The following is a 6,009-nucleotide window of genomic DNA, read 5'->3' as shown; positions in this document are numbered from 1 at the left end:
GTCTTGACCGTAAGTTTGATCACTGTTTGTTACCAACGGGTATTTAGTCAATTGCAATGTAGTCTTATTCTCTCTTACTCTCTTTCTCTCTCTTTCTCTCTCTCTTTTTCTTTCTCTTTCTCTCTTTTTTCTTCTTTAAAAACAAGGTCGCAGAGCTGTCGCGTTTAAAGTGCACGCAATATTATCGCTGTTTCGTCATCGTCTGTGACGAGATCCGAATATTGATTAAATAGTTCAGTATTTTTATATCTACAAAAGTTCCGAATGTGCGAGCATATACATGCATTTAAATAAATTTTAACTAAAACTTTCTTTCTCTATTTTGACAATTATTCCATTTCTTTTCCTTCTCCTTTTTTTTTGAAGTTATTCTTCTTCTGGCGTGTTTAGGAAAAAATAATGAGAGCTAATTTTTACGATTCGTGCACACCGACTAAAAAATTAACATGATAAAGTTTGTCGGTATTTACGATGCGATTCAAATAACGACATGAAGTAAGTCGATATATCTTCCTTACATTTAGTGTAGTTTGATATCTATTGTGTATATTCTGAAATGAATATATATTTTCAAATACCATTGCCTATTTACCACAATTCCTACTAATGAAAAGCAGCACATTTGTAAATTTAAGTAAGAGAGAGAGAGAGAGGGAAAGATAATGGTATGAGAAGATAGAATCGATCGGAAACGCGAATGCCAATTATTAATCATGTGCCAACATTAACCTCAAGAGAAAAGCTACAACCGCGGAACTTAGGTATGATTAGTTATAGGAAAGGAAAATTTACTTTGACATTGGGTGACTTAAAGGGGGCACCCCGTTTGACGGCCGGTTTTTTAGGCATTTTTTAGGAATTTTTGTTGACGATAAATAAAAAGATAGGACTTTAAAATTTGTATGTTATATTTATTAACATTTTAGTAGTTTGTAAAAAGACTTTTAAGCATAAATCTCAATAAGAACATGAGTTGTACCACATTTTAAAATTTGTATGTTATATTTATTAACATTTTAGTAGTTTGTAAAAAGACTTTTAAGCATAAATCTCAATAAGAACATGAGTTGTACCACTTTGAAGACACCTATATTGAGAAAAGGTGTTTGAGTGTCTCCATGATTCCGGCTGATTAGCATATCCTAAATCCAAAAATTAAACAATATTTTAATCCGTAAAACTTTGGCGATAGGATGATCTAGGATTGTTAGAAAATATTTATAATTGAATAATTGGCAGCCTCTTAAAAATTAATTTTAAAGATCATGATTTTTTTCGATAATTTTGCTTTTAAAAAAATAGAACTGCTTAGAGTATCTAAATAGTTCTAGGTCGTCTTACAACTATACATGTGCCAAATCTACCATTCAAATTTTAAAGCAATCGGTCAAGCCGTTTTTGAAACATCGTAGAGACAAGTTATGAAAACACAGTTTTGTGAAAAATGCGTTTAATTACGAATTTGCACGTAAGCATGCATCTCACGGCTAATTGAGAATCCTATTTTTGCTAATATTTTTACAAGTCTGTTTAAGAATTAACCTCGTTGCTTAGCGGTATTTCCTCACAACTTCTAGCACGCATGCACGATCTTCACGTCGCCATCACCAGAAGTAGCGGTCATTTTCGGCCATTGTCTACCTACGCGTGAACTCACTCGCACGTGCTTATGCGCGCTTCTCATCGGTAGTTTTACTAGTGTTCGCTCTCAGATTTTTATGGTATAACTTAGGTAAATTCAACGGTCTTCTTAAGTAGTGATTGACGCATCGGTGCTTCAATCGGCATAAGGCGCAATTCGAGCATCACCAATTTAACACATCTCTCCTCATAGTGTGTTGACCACGTGCGACAGGTCGCTGACCGTCAACCAACTCACCACACAGTGTATTAATAAAATCTCTGTGCGGAAGAACTTAAATTGTGCAACTTATCCCGTCTGTACTTATCTTTTTATCATTAAAGACGGCAATTGCGTGTTACAACGCACTCAAATTGTGTACGTTATTCAACACCTCTGTAGCGAATCTTTTTTTTCCCAGCGCAACATCGGCAGGGCAATTTTCAAACAAACTCCTTGAAATCCATCGTTGAAGATAACTACTATTTATACACAGATATATATATAAGCAATTTCTTTAGCTTGGTAATGATGGTAACTATGGTTGAATGATTGTACAACGGTTGATGCTAAGTTGAAACTGAATCAACAATATGTACAGCTTTCTTTTATTATAAATAAGACAATGATCACTTAAATCAATACAAAYAGATTGTAACAAAAATATCTCTACGAGTTTACTTCTCGTCTCACGTAGTTACGACTCTCAAGTSCCACGGCCAGGCGACTTGAGCTTGGTCTGAGTGTCAGGCAGCCCCCTCTAGCGAGTCGCCTTACAGTTTGGATTTATCCCCAAACTTACATATATATATATATATATAAATAAATGTACATTTGTTTTGAAGAAATCAGATAACAAGCCGACATGTCACAATATGCCTGGAGTCACAACGCTCAACTAAGCACTCTCAAAGCGTGCTCTTCTAATAACTGTAACTTTCCAACAACTTCAAATATTAGAAAATCATTTCTCCAGCATATTGTAGACATATTTAGGAATCAATTTCTCCAAAAAAAAAATTGCGATTTTTCTAACCCATTACACGGAGTTACCCTTGGAGCTTTATACAGATCGCGTATTAACGCAGTAGCCTAAAGCTATTTCACAAATCATAACTAGTTAAATTATATCGACTATGATCTTAGACAAGAGAAAGAGAAAGAGAGAGAAAGACATAAAGACTACAAGGTTCAATTGACGCAGAGGATTTTCATCTTATTATAATTAATCCAATTATGTGACTATGCTTGATTAAGTGGAAGCAAAATAGATCAAAAGGTTATCGTACGGCTATAGATTATTATATATTTTAGAAATATTTAATTTTTTCAGTTACTATGTTATTAAAATTTATTATCCTTAACGCAAAATTATGCATTAATAATCACATATATTCTTGTTAGAAGAAACATGAATTAATGTTTACGAAAAGAAGACTATATAATAACCATTGCAAATACTTTCATCGATTCTACGATAACCTATAAGTTCCCCGGTAATCGTTAGTAAATACGGACCTGATTATCTACCACTTCCGAGAATATAAGTATTTAAATAATAAATACGTTGAGATACAGTGTAACGTACATTTGGTTTACATCGTAGATACAAGTGTGAAGTGACCAGTGTCCTAGCATGGTAGCGCTAAACCCACGCGGGTAACCGTGTTCAAGCCTACAGCAAAAATGATTTGACCATTGAAATAAAAAACATCCCACCTCTTAAAATAATTAATAATAGCAGCAGTTACATTATTTGTAGAAGAGCTAATACCGAAATATGTCAACCGTCGATGGAAAGAAAACAATCCTCTAACCTTGTTTGTGCACAAAAGAGAATAACCAGGATCGATAATAAAAGCCCGTCTATAGAAAGCGAGATAGATACGGATTCGGAAGATTCGCGAAATTGGATTCCTGATAAGTTAACTAAATTAAAGGGTTGAAAAAAGCTCAAGATGGATGAACCAAAAAACATCAATAATAACTCTTTCACGCTATTACTAACAAAATGGCTTTAAGACGTATCCTTGACCAACTCTTTTAATTAACTTGACGATTCAAATGCACCACAAAACACTACAAAAAAAGTAGAAAAGAGAAAAGCGATAAAACCACTAGCAATATACATCGACGCGAATATCATAAACCCTTTGCTCGAGTTATTGAATAAAACAGCTTAAAAAAATTACTATGTAATAAAATAAATTAAAGATAACAAAGTGAAAGTACAAACTACTACATAAAATACGTTTAGTAAGGTAATAAATGAACTAAAAACTAAAAATTCGAGATGCTACACATGTCAAGAAAAAATAAGAAGAGCTGTAAAATCGTAATTCAAGGACTTCATCCTTAATGAAATACAGTTAAAATAACAAATAAATAAGAAACATGGACACAAGGTAAGATCAATAAATAATATAACGAAATTTGATACTAAACAGACGTTACCTTTATTTTTATCGAACTGGCTCCTCAGGAAAATAACAGAAACGTATATGAAATTAATACTCTGCTAAATAGAATAATTGAAGTCGAACCACTTAAAACAAAAAGAGAAAAACTATAATGCAAACGATGCCAAGCTTATGGACACACAAAAAATTACTAAAATCGAAATACTGCCTGTGTCAAATGTATTTGCCAAAAATTCCTCCAACATGGAGTCCTCCGGCGATTGAATTCAGCGTATCGTATCGCTTCTCCCTTTCTTTACAATTAATTACTGCCTCCGCGGTCCATCACCTCTCTGTCGTCTACCCTAGGGTATGATCGCACTACTCCTGGGATGCTTTATACGTCTAATAAGTTCGCTCGTACTCTACGAAATGTCCTTTTAGGCGTCCAGCAGAAGAATAGGACGAATGTCTTCGATAATAGGCCCAGCAGGGCGCACGCACTCAAGGTCGAGTGGTGGGAATACGACCGTTAATGTCTATAATCTCCTTATCGGACTAAGAGCGCGTCTTACAAACGTACATTTGTCGCTCACGATCGGTTCCGATCGTAAAAATATTATATCTATTAATTTTCAGTTTGTGTCTTTACGAATAAAGACGAAAACGTTATAGCCGGAATACAAATTTACGGGATTGAAATTTGAGCTTAAAGTCAAAATTTGAAAACGATTAATAAAAATTTTCGTCGAGGTAATATTAAGCACAAAGCAATATAAAATGTAGAATTTTAGAAATTATTAATCTTACATCCAAGTTTGTAACAAATAAGTAAGTTGGAAAGTTGTTAGTTGATAACATGTAATATTTAATTTTGTAAATAAAATATGTAATGGAAAGCTGTCGAGCTATTAAATTTGTAAATTTTATATTAATTCAGCACTAATCGGTGCCCAATATTCATAGTAAACCTGTCTCTAGCTAACACAAATAGATTCGGTGGTTTTCCCTCACGTGAGCAGGCAACACATAGTTGCCCATAGGAAAAACATGGATTTTCCAAATCTAAACTGCAAATAGGCATTGTTTGGCCTTAAGATTTATTTATAGACATGGCGAAAGCTAAACGAATGGAAAACTGTAGCTTTCTTAAGGATATTGTAGATTCTGACGGTATCATTGGAATACGTGGCAACAGGATTACTTCCCCGTTAAATTTTCCAGTCAAAATTGTTGCTTCAAAAATATTTTCGGTTATCTTTTTGATCTCTTTTTTCTCCCTCGTTACACTTATATCTAACGTTCCACTAATTATACATCCTATATATTTAATTTTTACTAAGAAACTTACACGCGTGCCTTTTTCTATCCTCCTTGTTCTTGTCTTTTTTTGTTCGTCTTTATGTCTTGTTACTCCCTTTTGCCAAGAGAAACATTTATCTGCGCTACCACGGCAACTTCAATCAAAAAGAAAATTTAAAGCGATAAATCTTCTTACACAGCCATCTGTTAGAATCTTATGGAACTAAAAGGTTTAATCAAAAAGTAATTTGCAATAAAAAAATATTGTAACTATAAAATGAGATTAAAACTATCCTATGTCTTAAGTTTGATTAAACTGCAAACTGTGTCCTAATTTGATTATAATCAGTTCAGTAGTTTAGGAGTCCATCGTGGAAACCTAAGTGACACGAGATTTATATATATTAGATATAAATAAATGAAACAATTCGAAGAAATAACAAAAGAGATTTTTTATAATATGTCAGTATATAATCACTTTTAATAATAATAAATCACTTTCTTTTATTTCATCTTACTAATTTCTTAATTGCTTATTATTTTCTTACTTTCACAGGCTATTCACATACAAGTTTAATAAGAAAACTAAATATATGAATATTTATGGGAACCAATATATTCCATACAAATATAATTATATTTATTATTATAAATAAATTTAATAAGGTTTATTTTTATAGACGAATA

This window comes from Polistes canadensis, unplaced genomic scaffold, assembly GCF_001313835.1.
Source record: "Polistes canadensis isolate GaletaPanama2010 unplaced genomic scaffold, ASM131383v1 scaffold_583, whole genome shotgun sequence".
Classification (NCBI taxonomy): Eukaryota; Metazoa; Arthropoda; class Insecta; order Hymenoptera; family Vespidae; genus Polistes; species Polistes canadensis.
This window is presented reverse-complemented; position numbering follows the sequence as displayed.